The 19553-nt window shown below is 40.4% G+C and overlaps 1 long non-coding RNA gene across 3 annotated transcripts in view; it reads right to left on the bottom strand.

Annotated features, from left to right (window-relative positions):
- Window positions 1-19553, bottom strand: part of LOC129040660 (uncharacterized) — a 107578-nt gene that overhangs the window by 63068 nt on the left and 24957 nt on the right. For all 3 annotated transcript variants that reach the window (XR_010127101.1, XR_010127100.1, XR_008503699.2), the window contains exons 2-4: window positions 6948-7214; window positions 2545-2743; window positions 1163-1337 (exon numbers count right to left, since the gene is read on the bottom strand). This is a non-coding gene — a long non-coding RNA (uncharacterized LOC129040660). The remainder of the gene's footprint in view (window positions 1-1162; window positions 1338-2544; window positions 2744-6947; window positions 7215-19553) is intronic.

The following is a 19553-nucleotide window of genomic DNA, read 5'->3' as shown; positions in this document are numbered from 1 at the left end:
TGAGTTCCCCCTTGGGCTGCAGTAAGAATGTCTAAGCCCATTCGATATTGCAAAATAGACTTTCACATATGATACATTTCAGTATTTATAAGAGAGATGCTTTGGAAGCTGTCACTTAGAGCCCACTGAGTAAAGTTGGCTAATGCCTCTATGTGCCATATAACATTTTCTAATCCTATTAAGAGCATGAATATTGCAGATTGATGGTTGTACCAGTGAAAGACTGACCTGGTCCATCTGTTAATCATATGTGGAAGATTAGGCAGATTTTGTATGGTTTTTACCTAACGACCTTATGCCTATGGGAAGCCTAGAGTGCAACATCCCTACCCGCCCAAGGGAAGCCACGGCCACAGATTGGTGCTGCAAAGCCATTGAGTCCTGTTGGGAGGATACCAATTTAGGCCAGGCCATTAAGACCAATCTATGGTGAACACATCCCTCTGCTGGAGTACTATAATATATTGGTACCACTCAGAAGGAATCCATCCTATAATCTGAGTTGCATTAGGCCAATGGTCAAGGAAATGTTTTCATTGCTCCCAGAACAAGGAAGCTATTTGCCTTAAATGTCCAGTAGAAGCAGTTAACCAAATGAACCCATCCCAAATTTGGAGAAAGCCATTCTTGTATCAAACATTTTGGGGTTTGACGTTTGGATGGGCACTTTTGAATCTAATAAAGGAGTAGCTAATGCTATAACTTTGTCCCTTGTTCTATTAAAGAGAATGGCTTTTTGTGTCCTAGGTCACTTAAAGTCTCATTTATGGGCCATTCTGACATATTTGCTTTAGTTATCCCCGTCATTTGCAAACCAAACCAGTTTTCAAATTTCCTAGAAAAGTTTGTAGGTATGCCCAATCTTTTCCTTGCACAGGTGAGACCCACCAAGGCAGACCTGTGGTGCTAGAAAGCAGTAACGGGCCACAGACCCAACAGGAATCTTGCTGGAGGCTGTCTGCATAGTCCTGTGCCCATTGTAGACAGAGGTTACAAGTGTGTAACGAAACAGTAAGAGGTATAAAAGGAAGCATAGCATAAAAGAAATCTGTATCGTTTTCTGAATAGAAACTTTAAGTCCTCTAGGGGCTCCACTTCCCATTGAGTGGTTGCAGGTGTTTCCATTGTGGAGACCCCGGGTGACTGGAATTTCTTCACTCACATATGATGAACCCAGGGTTTGATGCCTGTCAGCTTCAGTGCCAAGTCAGTAGTCAACAGCACGTCATAGGGCCCTTTCCATTTTTCCTGTAGTTGTTGGGCAGGATCAGCTTCCCTCCATTCCTTCAGCAGCACTTGATCACCAGGCTGAAATGGGTGGCGGTCTCCTACAAAATCTGTGACATTCCTCTAATAAGCAAACTTATGCAAATCATTAAGAGTTCGTCCTGAGTGACATAAGTTTTAATAGCTAATTCTGTATCCAGTGACACTCTAGCAACCCAGGACAAGGCTACAAAGGGCCTCCCAAAAATAATTTCATAAGAACTTAATTTAATCCCATTTCTGGGAGCCATTCTTACCCAGAGCAGTGCAATCCCAAGTACCTGAATCCATTTTAACTGAGCTTCCTGACATAGCTTAGCAAGAATTGTCTTTAAAGTATGATGCATTCTTTCAGTCTGTCCAGAGGATTGAGGCTTCCATGCCGAGTGCAGCTTCCATTTTATTCCTACTGTTTTGCTTACTTGTTGGGTTATTTCCGAGGTAAATGAAGGCCCATTGTCACTATGGATAATGTCAGGGAGCCCATATCGGGGTATGATGTTCTTTAGCTGCACTTTAACTACCTCTGTTGGCCACTCGGTGTGATATGGGTATGCTTCCACCCAGCCTGAGAGTGTCCACTACAACTAAGAGGTATTTGTACCTTCCAGGGGCAAGTGGCATTTGAGTAAAGTCAATCTGCCAGTTTTCTAGTAGATGCTTCCCTCTCGCCTGTTGTCTGGGTTGTCCTCTGCTATAGTTATTGGTCTCATTTTCAGCGCAAAGGTAGCAATGTTGTATTATACTTCTCAAGTGAGCCTTTTCCTTCATATATTTTTGCACAAAAGTTAACGAGGCATCTCATCCAAAATGCATGCTATCATGAATATATTTTAGCATTGGGTTGAAGGAAGGTGTGCTGGCACCCAAACCAGGCCCTTGTTATTTACTTTCCAGCCTTTCTTGTCTTAAATAAACCTTTTGTCCTTGGCAATCTTTTCATCCTCAAACTATACTGGGGTTTGAAAGCTGCCAAATCTACTTGGGAAATCAAAGGTCCCTGGACCTTGGCACTGGTGCTGGCTAGATGCCTGGTTGTGCGGTAGGTGAAGGTATTCCCCCTAGCTGGTTTGAAATCGCTGCTCTTATGGCCTGGACAATGCATAGCAGCTATTTTTCTTGACGCTTTTACTGCCTCCAACAGCTCCAACACTTGCTTAGCATATTAAATTTCAGTATTATCAGCTTTTAGCAGTCCCCTTTCCTTCCAAATAGCTCTGTGTGCATGAACTATCATGAAGGAATATTTGGAATCAGTGTAGATATTGGTGCTCTCACCTTGGGACAGTTGCAAGGCTCTGGTAAACGCGACTAACTCAGCCTTTTCCGCAGAAGCCCTGTCGGGAGTGTTCTTGCCTCTATTACCTCCAAGAGAGTTACTACAGAATAGGCAGAATTTCTCCTTTGTTGGTGACTAAGCTGCTTCCATCCGTGAACAGCAACCAGTCTACATAGGGGAGGGCTGCATCCTTTAGATCTGGGAGACCAGAAAATACTTCATTATAACCTCTACAGTTGTGTACTAGTTCGTTTCATCCCCAGTAGGTGGCAGCAAAATGGCAGGGTTTGAGGCTCCAGGGGTCTGCACTTTTACTGCAGGATTATCGAGCAGGATGCCCGATATCAGCCTAATCTGCCAACCGTCAGCCAGTAGCCACCCTTCTGCTCAAATAACACCAGGCTTGATGGGGCACATAAATCACGATGGGCTGATCCAAAGTCAGCTTCTCAGCTCCCTTGAGCAACAAGCAGGCGGCAGCTACTGCTTTGAGACAAGGGGGCCAGCCCCTTGCCACTGTATCAATCCTTTAGACAAATAAACCACTGGTTGCAATATTTCTTTTAGTTTTTGTGTTAGGATCCCGAGTGCCAGACCCAGTCTTTCATGCACTTAAAGTTGCAAGAGTTTATGAGGATTTGGCAGCCCCAGAGATGGGGTAGATGTCATCTTAAGCTTTAATTGTTTAAACGCATTCTGGTGTTTCAGCTCCCATTTAAAGGGGTTGTGGTTGGCCCCTTTTATCAGTTCATATAGCAGCTTTACCATCAGCCATAATTGGAAATCCAGATTCTGCAGAACCCTGCCATTCCCAGGAAGCCCCTTAGCTGCTTTCTGGTTGTGGGTGTCATGATAGAGGCAACTGCATTTTGCCTCTCCACCGTCAGGGCTCTGGTTTCTCTGTAACAGAAATCCTAAGTATCCCACGGTTTGTTTGCATATCTGTACCCCTGTGCCCTTTTGCTTAAGACCTTGTACCCCCAGGCTGCCAAATGGTTTAGAGTTTTTACAGTGTTATCCTGACATTCTTGCTTCAAGGAGCTGGAGATTAGCAAATCATCCGCATACCGTAGCAGTACCCCATTTTCCAATTGTAAGTCTCTTAAGTCCTGAGCCAGTGCTTCCCCAAATACAGTTGGGGAATTTTTAAACCCTTGAGGAAGCACTGTCCAACAATACTGAAATTGTGCGGCTGTTTCAGGGTCTGTCCACTCAAACAATAATTGGCTTTCTGCATCCACTGGTATGCAAAAGAAAGCATCCTTCAAATCTAATACTCTAAACCATTCATGGTCTCTGGACAGGAAGATAAAAATAGTGTATTGATTGGCCCCAGTGGGGTGGGTGTCTTCTACAGTATCACTGATCACCCTTATATCTTGCATGAATTTGTACTTGCATGGATGAGATTTCTTTACTGGCAGAATGGGCATGTTCTATGAAGACTGACAAATTCTTATTAAGACATGCCACAAGAATCAGAATGTACCAGCTGGATGCCTTCTAGGGCCTCTTTCTTTAAGGCATACTGTTCCTTTCGAACAGGTTGGGTCCCTTCCTTCAGCTTGATTTCTACTGGATTCACATTAATTGTCCGCCTTGGTTGGTTGGATGCCGATACTTCCGGCTTTACCTTGTTGAGGACTTCCTGTGGAATCCTCTCTACCTTAAGGTGTGAAGTCTCCGATTTCATCAGGAGGGCGTGTCGCCACAATCTGTGTTCTGAGGGTACCTGGAGGCACATCTGGCGCATCTCTGGGTCAAAGACAACTCATGCCTGTAACTTACATAAGAGGTCTCTACCAAGCAAAGAGATCGAGCAGTCCAGCACATAAGGAAACTGATGAGGCCGGGCACCTTGGCTCACACCAGTAATCCCAGCACTTTGGGAGGCCGAGGCGGGTGGATCACAAGGTCAGGAGTTCAAGACCAGCCTGGCCAAGATGGTGAAACCCCGCCTCTACTAAAAATACACAAAAATTAGCTAGGTGCGGTGGCAGGCGCCTGTAATCCCAGCTACTTGGGAGGCTCAGGCAGAGAATTGCTTGAACCTGGGAGACGGAGGATGCAGTGAGCCAAGATCGCACCACTGCACTTCAGCCTGGGTGACAGAGCAAGACCCTGTCTCAAAAAACAAAAGGAAAAAAGAAACCAATGAGTTATTAAGCCATTTCCCACCTTCCAGGATAGAGGGTGAAAGAACTATTCTGATTTTAGCTTTCTGCTCACCCCAACTATATTGACAGAGGTGTCAAAAAGTTCAGTAAGGCCGGGTGTGGTGGCTCACACCTGTAATCCCAGCACTTTGGGAGGCCAAGATGGGCAGATCACTTGAGGTCAGGAGTTCGAGACCAGACTGGCCAACATGGTGAAAGCCTGTTTCTACTAAAAATACAAAAATTAGTTGGGCATGGTGAGGCATGCCTGTAATCCCATCTACTTGGGAGGCTGTGGCAGAATTGCTTGAACCCAGGAGGCAGAGGTTGCAGTGAGTTGAGATCATACCACTGCACTCCAGCCTGGGTGAAAGAGCAACTCAGTCTCAAAAAAGGTTCAGTAATTGGGATATTAATTGACAAGTAAGCAGCACCCATATGGATTTAGAAGTCCAATTTTCATTTCCCCACTGTCAAATTTACCCAAGGCTCCTGAGGGAAAATCTTAACATCAGACAGGGTTGGAGCCATCAGGAGTCTTGGGCCCCTCAGTCCTCCTTGGATTCGTTTTCAGGCTTAACAGCCATAAGTGACCTGGGCTCCTTCTTAATCAACTTGGGGCAGTCTTTCTTTCAATGCCCTGTCTCCTGACAGTAAGTGCATTGATCCTTTCCTATATTTTCCTTCTGCCTCAGGGGTCCCGTTTTCTTTGGGTTTCCTACCACAGTGGCTGTAAGTATTGCTGCCTGCCATAGAGCCTTAGTTTCCTTGGATTCCCTGCTATTATAGACATTGAATGCAATATCAATTAACTGAGAAGCATTCATTCTGACAGCCCCTTCCACATTTGGAACTTCTTTCTGATGTCTGGGGACACTTTGCCCTATAAAAGTCATGTTTACCATTCTGACATTTTTGGGGTCCTGTGGATCTAAGTCTGTATTCTTTCTATACATTTGACAGATCTGTTCCATAAATTCTGAGGGGTCCTCATTAGGTTTCTGCTGAAGTTCCTGCAGTTTGTTCAGACTTTTGGTCTCGGCATCCCAACCTAATGTCCTTTAGAATACACCTTTTATAATGCTACAGACAATTATCTCCAGCTACACTGGCCTCATTTGGGTCCAAATTTGGGTCACTGCATGGAATCAGCTCATCAGGGTCTAGGGTATCATCAGGGCTTTCGTCATGAAAGTGCCATGTTTTTCTCCTTTGTCTAATACTAGCCTTCTCTCATCTGCAGTAAGCATAATATTTAGGAGGGCTTGCACATCAGCCCAGGTAGGGCAATGGGTGGCAAAAATAGTGGTAAACAGTTCAGTCATCTTCTGGGGATCTTCCCTGTAGAAAGGACTGGAACTTTTCCAATTCAGTAAATCAGATGTGGAAAAAGGGCTTCATGCTCAAGTAATATCCAGCCAGAGGCTCTTGCTGATTAACTCCCGTGGGATATTGTCAGAAGGGAAATTGTCCTGCCCCAAGCTTGGTAGCTCCTCAGCCAAAATTAGTGCCTTGCCTAGTTCAGGAGGGAGAGACTATGTTTGTAACCTCTTTGAACTTTGGGGGTGGTGACTCTTCACTCTCTTGACTAGGTGGTGGGGCACTAGCTTCTACTGGATTAGGCATGTATAGCAATTGCTGACTCTCTAGCTCTTTTTCTTTCTTCCTCTCCCTCAGGGTCAGGTCACAGTTTGTCTGGGTAATGCAACATTAACTTACTCCCTTTAACCTCTTGGTTATGTAGCAACATAAGTGCCTGAATGTAGGGGAATTTTTAAACCCTTCCTCCCATTTCCCCAAACATTGACAAAACAGCTGTAACTGAAAGATATAATAGCTTAAAGACCCCAAAATCGGCCACCATTTTTTGGATCCTAAAGCATACATTGGCCAAACCATATTACAATAGTAAACCATTTTCCTCTTAGTCATGGGGGGAACCTCATACTATTTCCAATCTGACAGCGTTTTTCCCAGAGGGCTCCCTGAGGGAAGGAAAGCAGCACTTTCCATTTTAAGTCTGACGAAACCACAGACATGAACATGGAGACAGTTTCAGACAAACACAAAAGGAAGCGTACTTGGGTAAAACAGATCTGAAATCAGCTTAAGGTTTACTCCTAACCAAATAGCAACTGAGTATACAAATGAGCCCTACTATTTTCCTGATGATATCAGACCAAAGGGCTTAATAAGCCCAGATAAGAAAATAACAGGCTTCCTGCATATGATCCGGTTTTACTCACCCTTTGAGTGCATCCACTCCTGCCTGATCACCATTCTTCCCCAGTGGTGAGAAGGACATGTGGTTTTTGCACATGGGATAGCCCCTGGGAGAGTCCCCAGGACAATCTTATCCAGCAGCTTAACCATCTTAACCATCTCGCCACAATCACGGGCCACTGAGTGCAGCACCATTTCAGTGACTCTTGGTTAGCTTGCCAAATGTTGTTCCTGGACCAAACTGGGTCTGACTGTGTGTTCTTGTGGCCCAATAACAAGATGCAGACAAACTGGGAAAGAAGAGAGTTTATTTCTGTAAACAAGTACAGGGAGAAAGTCAAAGATAATTCCCCAGACCAACTCAAGACTAACATTTTTCCGTTGCTTATATATGTTTCAAACTGTATGCTTATGTGCAGTATAATACTCACCTATGTCTACAGGTAAATAATTTTGTTTTAACTAAAAGCTGAGAGACCAGAAATGAACCCTAAATCTACTTAATCTATGAGGGCCCTGGTACTAGGGTGATTAAGAAATGTCCCCTATTTTTGCTCTACTTAATCTATGAGGGCCCTGGTACAGGAGTGATTACTTCTATCTTATGTTACCTATGGTTTGGGTCTGGAGAGTTGCCTCAGATGCCCAATAAATTTATTTGACCCAAGATGGGTCCTGGTACAAGGAATGTGGGGCTATCTTCATTATCTTGACTTGCCCCAGGTTTTAGGAGAAACTTGCACAAGACTCTTACCAAACATATATTTCATTCCTGGCGTTGGTGTCCAGGGATTGATTTTTCTAGGGTTAAGTACTAACTTAATGTTAAGGCAGATGCTGTGAAAGTTTGCCTGTATAACTTGAGTGCTATGGAGGCCTGTCTGTGTGACTGCTAGAAAAAAATTGGCCTGTCACACTAATAGGAGTGTATATTCAGGGAAACTGTAATCTGTACTCCCCTGTGGCCACCCTAAATTTTGCCATACATAAACTCTAAACAAGATTCTGACTTTTTGATTATATTAAGTTGATGGTTCTCAGTCTCCACTGACCCTGGGAGAGAAACAGAATCATAGGACAATTTTCAGTGTGACAGCCTCTGTGCAGGAGAACAGAGCCTCCCTTCCATGAGACACCCGGAGTCTACCCCCAGCCCAGACACCCATCTGAAAAGCACTGATCGAGACTCACAGGCAACCACATGTTCTCACCTCCCCTAATGTATCTCACTAGAGACACTTAGGCCAAATCTCAGAAGCCTGAGCACAAAAACTAACCGCCTTTCTTTCGCGTATCTCTCAGGGCATACTGTCAGGAATCATTTCCACGTGAGAATGAAGGTGTTTTTATCCAAGAATGCAACAAGGGAGCATGGTTTAATAACATCTGGTTGGAATGGATGGAAGCCCTTAAAAGATGCCATTATGCAGTGATGATACACAAAGCAAGTTGTGAAACATGTCAGGTAACAAATTAGATTATAGCACCATCGAAATGTGATTCTGTTGTTTTTGCTTACTTTCTGTGTGTTTTTTCTATTATGTTACAATATATCCCATTTAAGTCCTTGTATTTTCTCATTTAAAAGTCTAGGGCTGGCCAGGTACAGTGGCTCACACCTGTAATCCCAGCACTTTGAGAGGCCAAGGTGGGTGGATCACCTGAGGTCGAGAGTTCGAGACCAGCCTGACCAACATGGAGAAACCCTGTCTCTACTAAAAATACAAAATTAGCCAGGCATGGTGGCACACACCTGTAATCCTGGCTACTTGGGAGGCTGAGGAAGGAGAATTGCTTGAACCCATGAGGCGGAAGTTGTGGTGAGCTGAGATCGTGCCATTGCACTCTAGCCTGGGCAACAAGAGTGAAACTCCATCTCAAAAAAAAAAAAAGTCTAGGGCCAGGTGTGGTGGCTCATGCCTGTAATCCCAGCACTTTAAGAGGCTGAGATGGGTAGACTGCTTGAACCCAGGAATTTGAGATTAGTCTGGGCAACATGGTGAAACCCTATCTCTAGAAAAAATACAAATGTTAGTTGGATATGATGGTGTGTACCTGTGGCCCCAGCTACTTGGGAGGCTGAGGTGAGAGTATTGCTTGAGTGTGGGAGGATGGATCGAGTCTGGGAGGTGGAGGTGGCAGTGAGCTGAGACTATGCCACTGCACCCAGCCAGGGCTATAGAGTGAAACTCTGTCTCCAAAAAAGATCTATTGCTTAAGCTAATTTTTAAAAAATTTTATTTTTCAAATATACTTTGAAAGCAATGACTCTTTAAAACATTATCTAAAGATTTTATACTCAAAATACCATTATAGTTTAATATTTCTGTTGTAAAAAACTTTACTTCTTGGCTGTGTTCTAAAGTTTTATATCTAAGGTATTTTTAGAAACATTTAGTTCAAAAGAGTGATGACACTGTGGTCAACATGTGCAAGATTTTAAATGAGAAAATAACCATTTTATATGCTGTGAAAAAAATCTCATAGCTATAACTGGTTAGAATTGACATGAAGGCAGTTGTCTTTATGCAAACACATACAAAGAAACAGACAAGCAGAGCACCACTGTGGTTTGCACGAGGCAAGATAAGGAGAAGAGGGAAGGCTGTTGCAAGTGTGGTTAAGGACTGAAGCTTAGGTGGTCCCAGGAAAGCCTCACTGAGAATTAGGTTTTAGTAATTAAGTAATGGAGGGCAAGTGAGTAGTTATGCAAAGAGTAAATAGAAAGATGTAAATTTTATTTGCTGTGGGATTAAAATGTTGATGATCCTACTAAATAAACTATTAATTCATCCAGTTTAATTATTGGCATAATCTTATCATGACTGTTATCTCAGTTAACTACTCTACATTAATTATTTTAACTTCCAAGTCAGGTTTATTACATTTGTAAGCTTTTCCATACCAACGAACAGCTTTTGTTTTCTTGTTTTACCAACTGTATCTTTTAATATTCCATTTAGCCTTTGTGTGTAGATGGTCAGCTGAGAAGCCGGGACCCTAAAATATACGGCCTACAGATGTGGGTTGTACCCCATTTGCAGCTAGCCGAATGTTCTTTAAGCTGTCAATTGGAGAGATGTGGATCTTAGAAGGGCTATAGCTTTTGCTTCTTCTTTGGAGACCTTAATTACAGCTATAAAGGACTTCTTGGTTGTGGTCTCACGTGTGTTTATTTGTGTAGTTCTGAGAGATTTATTAAGGTATCCCTTTGATTTAAAATTTTGATATATGTTAAGAATGTGATAAAAAAAAATTTTGTTTGTATAGCCTTCTCTCCTAAGCTAAATAAGATATATACCCAAAGAGAAAATAATTAAAACATTTCGGGCTGGGCTCAGTGGCTCACGCCTGTAGTCCCAGCACTTTGGGAGGCCAAGGCGGGCGGATCACGAGGTCAAGAGATCGAGACCATCCTGGCTAACACGGTGAAACCCTGTCTTTACTAAAATACAAAAAATTAGCCGGGCATAGTGGCGGGCGCCTGTAGTCCCTTCTACTCAGGAGGCTGAGGCAGGAGAATGGCGTGAACCCGGGAGGCGGAGCTTGCAGTGAGCCGAGGTTGTGCCACGGCACTCCAGCCTGGGTGACAGCGAGACTCTGTCTCAAAAAAAAAAAAAAAAATTCAAAGGCAAACAGTTTTAAATAATGACTATCCTACACCTCTAGTAAAGAAATATGCCCCACCTCCAAAACTTATTAGTAGTGTAAATTTCAGAATAAAATAGCCAAGAAACAGAAATGTTTGCTATTTATGCAGCTAAAACCCGGCAAAAATATTTTAAGAACTCTATAGTCAGAAGTTTACTTAATTGAAACTGATATTTAGACTATATATGGACACATACATTTATCTGAGGTCTCTGTTCTCTCCATAAAAGCTTCTCAGTCCACGAAATTTACCACTTCTTAAACTCCTGCTATCTATATGAACTCCCCGTTTATCCTCTTGTTGACATATTTTTTGCCAAGGATAATCTAAAACATTATTGGCTTTTTGATAAAGAAGATATTTTCAAACTGGCTGCTCTAGAATTAGTTTTTTCATTTACTATGTTCTGTCAGTCCTTCCTTTTGCCACTTTTGACACCATATAAGGGGCCCTAAAGGAAATTTCTAGAGGCCCAGGGACCCTTTGAAAAAGACAGAAAGGACATAAGGGATTTTTTTTGGCAGAGTACTTTTATTTTTTCTCACAGGGCTCCAAGGCTTGTGCAGGTGGAAAGGTTCCTCTTAGGTGTAAGCTCCACTATATTTTCAATTGAATTCCTCAATCTCTTTGAATTTTAAATGCATCCATGTGCACACACATAAGTTATGTACTGTATCTACATATATGCATATGTTTATACCTCTGTTTGTATAGTATCCACATGGTACCATATTAACTTAAAGATAAACAAGGGTTTGTAAATTAAATAAATAAGTCCAAATATTTTTCAAGTTCACACTACTTGAGCACATTATTTGGTAAATGTAATTAGTTTAATATTGTTGCATTAATAAAAACAATTGGCTTCTGACTTATCAGCAAAATATGCGTGTATTTCACTGTAAAGTTATTGCCTCTATAATACTTGCCTAACATACAGTAATATGAAATTAGTTAACATTACTGACATTAGCTAACACTACTGACATTAATTACTAAATATAATCATATACTTTTGACTTTTTATTTCAGAGAAACAAAAGATATCTAGATATTAGTAAATACGTTTTGTTCCAAATTGAAAAACTGTTCAACTAGAATTATGTTTCTAAATATTATAAAATGTGTATTTATAAATTCTTTTTTGGGGGGGACAGAGTCTCTCACTGTCACCCGGGCTAGAGTGCAGTGGCGCAATCTCGGCTCACTGCAACCTCCACCTCCCACGTTCAAGCGATTCTCCTGCTTCAGCCTCCCAAGTTGCTGGGATTACAGGCGCCCGCCACCACGCCAGGCTAATTTTTTGTATTTTTAGTAGAGATGGGGTTTCACCATGTTGGCCAGACTGGTCTCCAACTCCTGACCTCGTGATTCACCCACTTCGGCCTCCCAAGGTGCTGGGATTATAGAAGGAGTTAAACTTTCTTACTTCTTAGGTTTTCATACTATGAATTAACATCATTAGGATTTAAAATTCTTACTAACATGGTGATTGAAACTAGAAATAAAGAACAATTCTATATACAGTGTGTATAAAGAAAATAAGATACGTTTGTTGAAAAAAGATCATATTGAAAAAGACATGAGGATGTGGTTTTTCTTAAAGAAACAGTAATTTTGCTTAATGTAGAGATTATTTAAATGTTTTCTTAAATTGCACAAAGAAAAAATGAGATACAACAATTAAATGGATATAGAAATTGAAGAAAGAAAAAGAATAGAAAAAAATTATAAGAGTTTATAAAAGATTTATAGAGTTGAGCATGGTGGCTCAAGTCTGTAATTCCAACACTTTGGGAGGCTGAGGAGGAAGAACTGCTTGAGCTCAGGAGTCTGAGACCAGCCTGGGCAACATAGGGGAGACCACATCACTACAAAAAAAATTTAGATACTAGCTGGGCATGGTGTCGAATGTCTATATTCCCAGCTACTGGGGAGGCTAAAGTAGGAGAACCCCTGGTGGGACTGAGGCTGCAGTGAGCCATGATCACACCACTGCACTTTCAGCCTGGGGGACACAGTGAGACTCTCTCTCCAAAAACAAACAAATAGAAAAACCAAAGGTTTATAAAAAATCTTATTATGGGCCAGGCATGGTGGCTCATGCCTATAATCCCGGCACTTTGGGAGGCCGAGGCGGGTGGATCAGCTGAGGTCAGGAGTTTGAGACCAGCCTGGCCAACTTGGCGAAACCCCATCTCTACTAAAACTACAAAAATTAGCTGGGCGTGGTGGCGGGCACCTGTAATCCAAGCTACTTGGGAGGTTGAGGCAGGAGAATCTCTTGAACCCAGGAGGTAGAGGTTGCAGTGAGCTATCATCACGCCACTGCACTCCAGCCTGGGCGACAAGAGCAAAATTTCATCTCAAAAAAAAAAAAAATCTTATTATGAGCGGTCAAAGCTGACTGAGATTACACTGATCTGTTTATGAGATTTTATTGAAATTAGCTTTAATTTTAATCATACAATCAATTGTATCAAACATGGGATACAATTCAGTTTTCTTTTTTTAAACAGAATTTTTGTGAAGTATTTTTAAGCAATAATAAAATACCTGGGGGTTCACCTTTTGAGTAAACTGTGTAAAATAAAAAAGAAAATGACCAAATTTCTTTGCCAATTGCATCTTTAATCCTGACCGTATTAAGTCTTGTACAATTTCTTCTTAGGGAGTTTCTTCTGAGGTTTCCAGAGACCAAGAAATGCACTTCACTGGGCAAACAGTTTATTGTACTTTTAACGTATGGCTGCTTTTTAAAATTTTTTATTGTGCATACCACCTTCTGTCCTCTGGAGTGGTGTCTCACTAAAAATTTTAAATTAATTCAAGATTCCGGCTGGGCGCGGTGACTCACATCTGTAATTCCAGCACTTTGGGAGGCCAAGGCGTGTGGATCACTTGAGGTCAGGAGTTCAAGACCACCCTGGCCAATATAGTGAAACCCCATCTCTACTAAAATTAGCCAGGCGTGGTGGCAGGCGCCTGTAATCCCAGCAACTTGGGAGGCTGAGGCAGCAGAATTGCTTGAACCCAGGAGGCGGCGGTTGCAGTGAGTCGAGATCGTGCCACTGCACTCCAACCTGGGAGACAGAGCAAGACCCCATCGAAGAAGAAGAAGAAAGAAAGAAAGAAGAAGAAGGAGGAGGAGGAGGAGGAGGAGGAAGAAAGAAGAAAAAAGAAGCAGCAGCAGCAGCGAGATTATAATGGTAATTAAAAAGTTACCAAAAAATAAGTCCAGGGCCAGACCGATTCATACCTGAATTCTATGAGACAATTCAAAAAAAAATGGGTACCAATCCTATTGACACTATTCCAAAAGATAGAGAAAGAGGAAATCCTCCTTAAATTATTCTATGAAGCCAGTATTACTCTAATACCAAAACCAGGAAAAAATATAACAAAAGAGAAAACTACAGACCAATATTCCTGATGAACATAGATGCAAAAATCCTCAACAAAATACTAGTTAACTGAAACCAACAGCATATCAAAAAGGTAATCCACCATGACCAAGTGGGTTTTACACCAGGGATGCAGGAATGGTTTAACATCCACAAGTCAATAAATGTAACACACCGGCCGGGCGCGGTGGCTTACGCCTGTAATCCCAGCACTTTGGGAGGCCGAGGAGGGTGGAGCATGAGGTCAGGAGATCGAGACCATCCTGCCTAACACGGTGAAACCCTGTCACTACTAAAAATACAAAAAATTAGCCGGGCATGGTGGCGGGTGCCTGTGGTCCCAGCTACTCGGGAGGCTGAGGCAGGAGAATGGCATGAACCCAGGAGGCGGAGCTTGCAGTGAGCCAAGATCGCACCACTGCACTCCAGCCTGGGTGACAGAGCAAGACCCCATCTCAAAAAAAAAAAAAAAAAAAAGTAACACACCACATAAACAGAATTAAAAACAAAAATCACATAACCATCAAAATAGATGCAGAAAAAAAGCATATGACATAATCCAGCATTGCTTTATGATTAAAACCCTCAGCAAAATCGGCATAGAAGGAAAATTCCTTAAGGTAATAGCAGCTGTCTATGACAAACACAGCCAACAATATACTGAATGGGAAAAAGTTAAAAGCATTCCCCCATGAGAAGAGGAACAAGACAAGGATGCCCCTTTCACCACTTCTATTCAACAAAGTACTGGAAGTCCTAGCCAGAGCTATCAGACAAGAGAAAGAAATAAAGGGCATCCAAATCAGTAAAGAAGAAGTCAAACAGTTGCTGTTTGCTGATGACATAATTGTATATTTTGAAAATCCTAAAGGCTAATCCAAAAAGCTTCTAGATTTGATAAATGAATTCAGTAAAGTTTCAGGATACAAAATTAATGTACACAAATTAATAGCTCTGTTATATACCTACAGTGGCCAAGTTGAGAATTAAATCAAGAACTCAAGCCCTTTTACAATAACTGCAAAAATAAAATAAAATACTCAGTAATATACTTAACCAAGGAGGTGAAAGACCTCTACAAGAAAAACCACAAAACACTGCTGCATGAAACCACAGATGACACAAACTAATGGAAACACATCTCATGCTCATGGATGGGTAGAGTTAAGACTGTGAAAATGACCATACTGCCAAAACAATCTACACATTCAATGCAATTCTCATCAAAATACCACCATCATTCTTCACAGAACTAGAAAAAACAATGCTAAAACTTATGTGGAACCAAAACAGAGACTGCATAGCCAAAGCAAAACTAAGCAAAAAGAACAACTCTGGAGACATTATGTTATCTGACTTCAAATGATACCATAAGACTATAGTAACCAAAATAGCATGGTACTGGTATAAAAATAGGCATATAGATCAATGGAACCGAATAGAGAACCCAGAAATAAAGCCAAATATTTACAGCCAACTGATGTTTAACAAAGCAAACAAAAACATAAAGTGGGGAAAGGACACCCTATTCAACAAATGGTGCTGGCAAGCCACACATAGAAGAATGAAACTGGATCCTTATTTCTCACCTTATACAAAAATCAACTCGAGATGGATCAAAGACTTATATCTAAGATCTGAAACCATAAAATTTCTAGAAGATAACACTGGAAAAACTCTTCTAGACATTGGCTTAGGTAAAGACTTCATGACCAAGAATCCAAAAGCAAATGCAACAAAAACAAAGATAAATAGATGGGACTTAATGAAACTAAAAAGCTTCTGCAAAGCAATAGAAATAATGAGCAGAGTAAACAACCCACAGAGTGGGAGATCTTCACAAATTATGCATTCAACATCGGACTCATATCCAGAATCTACAAGGAAGTCAAACAAGTCATCAAGAAAAAAAACAATCCCATTAAAAAGTGGGTTAAGGAAATGAATAGACAATTCTCACAAGAAGATACAGAAATGGCCAACAGACATAAGAAAAAAAGGCTCAACATCACTAATGATCAGGGAAATACAGTTCAAAACCACAATGGGATACTAACTTACTTCTGCAAGAATGGCCATAATAAAAAAAAAAAAACATAGATGTTGGCATGGGTATGGTGCAAAGGGAACATTTTTACACTGCTGGTGGGAATGTAAATTAGTGCAACCACTACAGAAAACAGTGTGGAGATATATACATCTACTATTTAATTCAGCAATTCCACTATTAGGTATTTACCCAGAGGAAAAGAAGTCATTATACTTAAAAGGCACTTGAACGCGCATGTTTATAGCAGCACAATTTGCAATTGCAAAACTATGGAACCTGCCCAAACACCCATCAATCAACAAGTGGATAAAGGAAATGTGGCTGGGTGTGGTGGCTCACACCTGTAATCCCAGCACTTTGGAAGGCCAAGATGGGCGGATCACTGGAAGCCAGGAGTTTGAGACCAGCCTGGCCAACATGGCAAAACCCCGTCTGTACTAAAAATTCGCTGGAAATGGTGGCTCACAACTGTAGTGTCAGCCACTCAGGAGGCTGAGGCATGAGAATTGACTGAACATGGGAGGTGGAGGTTCCAGTGAGCCAAGATCACACCAATGCACTCCAGCCTTGATGACAGAGCTAGAATATGTCTCAAAGGAAAAAAAAGTTAGAAAATATGGTGTATATTATATATACACACACACACTATGGAATACTACTCGGCCATAAAAAGAATTAAATTAATGGCATTCACAGCAACTTGGATGTAATTGGAGACCATTACTCTAAGTGAAGTAACTCAGAAATGGAAAACCAAACATTATATGTTCTCACTCATAAGTGGGAGCTAAGCTATGAGAATGCAAAGGCATAAGAATAATACAATTGGGCTTTGGGGAATTAGGGCAAAGGGTGGGAAGAGGGTGAGGGATAAAAGACTACACATTGGGTACAGTGTACATTGCCTGGGTGACAGGTACACCGAAATCACCACTAAATAACTCATTCATGTAATCAAACACTACCTGTCCCCCAAAAACCTATTGAAATAAAAAAATAATAACACTGAAACCCCAAATTAAGTTCATTCATAGTCTAAATGAAGCATTTACAATCCCCTATATGCTCCCTGAATTATGAACACTGAAGGAGCATTTTTTTTTTTCTGATACCATGATTAGGGAGTCATGCTTTCTCCATTTTTAAAGCATAAGGCTATCTAATAAACATTAATTTTGAATAAACTTACAATTATTCTGATAGAAGTTATTTTCACTTTTCTGATATCTGAATTATCAAATAATATTTGTCTTCTATGTCTTCCATCACAAAAAGCACCCAACATTACAAAGATATGTCGGTATTTTAAAAACCTGACCATTTTATTTTTTTTTTTTTCTATTTTATTTATTTATTTATTTATTTATTTTTTTTTTTCTTTTATTGTAATTATTATTATTATTATTATTATTATACTTTAGGTTTTATGGTACATGTGCCCAATGTGCAGTAAGTTACATATGTATACATGTGCCATGCTGGTGCACTGCACCCACCAACTCGTCATCTAGCATTAGGTATATCTCCCAATGTTATCCCTTACCTGACCATTTTATTATACTTAAAGAGCAATTGGTGAAATAATTTGGAAACTTCAGAATATTCCTTGTACTTTAATACAGAAGAATAATGATCTGAATATGTATATTTTTACATGCATTACTGTTTTATATGCAAGTATTTTTCTTTATATTTTCTTTATATATTTTACATTTGCCATTAAACTTTCCTTAAAACAAACTGACATTAATAATTTTTACCTAATATAGAACGACCTTTCATAGCCCTGAGGCAGAAAAAACAGACCTCCTATTTTTATATAAACACTAGGAATTAATATATAGCATCGACTATTTGAGAATTGAATTATATCAATAATACTTGCTTTTCAAAAATTTCAAGTACTGCCAGTGTCAATAATATATCCATTGAATATGACAGAACATCAATATTCTTGCTTGTTTGAAAGAAATAAGCAAATAAATTATCTAATTGCCTTGACTTTATATTATTCTCTGTAATAAATACTCTGGTTTGATGTAAAGTCTGAAAATGTTCGTGCTTTAGTCCTTTCTTGTGTAACTCTCCTGACACATTTATACTTGAGTTTTATTAAATATTTCATCACACTTATTACATCTGCGAAGTTTCTTTCTGTGTGAACTCTATGGTGATTTCTAAGTTCCATATTTTAGATAAACTCTTTTCACATTAATTACTTTTATAGAGTTCTAATATGAATTCTCTTATGTTAAGTAAGGGTTGAGTAGCCATCAAATAGTTTGTGGCATTTCAATAATTGCAGGGTTTCTCCCCAGGATGAATTTCTCTGGTGTTGAGTAAAGTGTAAACTATGGTTAAAGGCTTTGCCACATTCTTTCAATTGATAGGTTTTCTCATCATTACAGATTATCTCATGGTTTTTTTTGTTTGCTTTTTTTGAGACGGAGTCTCGCTCTGGCACCCAGGCTGTAGTGTGGTGGTGCAATCTCAGCTCACTGCAAGTGCAAGCTCTGCCTCCTGGGTTCACGCCATTCTCCTGCCTCAACCTCCCGAGTAGCTGGGACTACAGGCGCCCGCCACCATGCCCGGTTAATTTTTTGTATTTTTAGTGGAGACGGGGTTTCACCATAATAGCCAGGATGGTCTCGATCTCCTGACCTCGTGATCCACCCGCCTCGGCCTCCCAAAGTGCTGGGATTACAGGCGTGAGCCACCGCGCCCGGCTATCTCATGTTTTTTTAGATTTGATTATTAACTAAGAACTGTCTCACATTTATTGTATCTGAGTTTTATCCGATACAGATTCTCTAATGCTGAGTATGTTTTGACAACTGGCTAAAAACTTCTACACATTCATTATATTTGTATGACTTCTCTGAACATTGGTACTCTGATGTATAGTAAAGATGAAGAACTAATAAAAGACTTTCTCACACTTTCTACATTTGTAGTGGTTCTCTAGAAAATGAGTTTTCTAATGTTTTCTAGGGATTAAGCTTTGGCTCAAGGTTTTATCGATTTATTGCATTGCTAATTTTTTCTTCAATAAAAATATCTTGGTAAATATGTAGCGTAGAGCCCTCCCTACTGGTTGTCAAAGTTGTATTATATGTGTGATGTTTTCCACAATTATCTATTCCATGATATTGGCTAAGTAATACTTAATGGGTAAAGACCTTCTCATATTGACAAAATTTGCAGATTATGGCAGAAGAAGGTATTATTTCTTGGTGAAAACTTTTTAACAAGGACCCATTAAACAGATCATATTTAGAAATATTCTCATTTTGAAATATCTGCTTTTCAGAAATATTTGAACGTTTAATCCAGTCTTATATTTTAACTGGTTCATATGATTATTTTAAATGTAATCTAGATTACTATTTAGATTTTCTAAGTTTTATTTCAAAGAAAAATATGTTTCAAAATTGATATTAATATTTGTAGAAATACATGGTACAGGGCCAGGCACGGTGGCTCACACCTGTAATTCTAGCACTTTGGGAGGCTGAGGCAGGCA

Source organism: Pongo pygmaeus, chromosome 6 (genome assembly GCF_028885625.2).
Source record: "Pongo pygmaeus isolate AG05252 chromosome 6, NHGRI_mPonPyg2-v2.0_pri, whole genome shotgun sequence".
NCBI lineage: Eukaryota > Metazoa > Chordata > Mammalia > Primates > Hominidae > Pongo > Pongo pygmaeus.
This window is presented reverse-complemented; position numbering and strand designations above follow the sequence as displayed.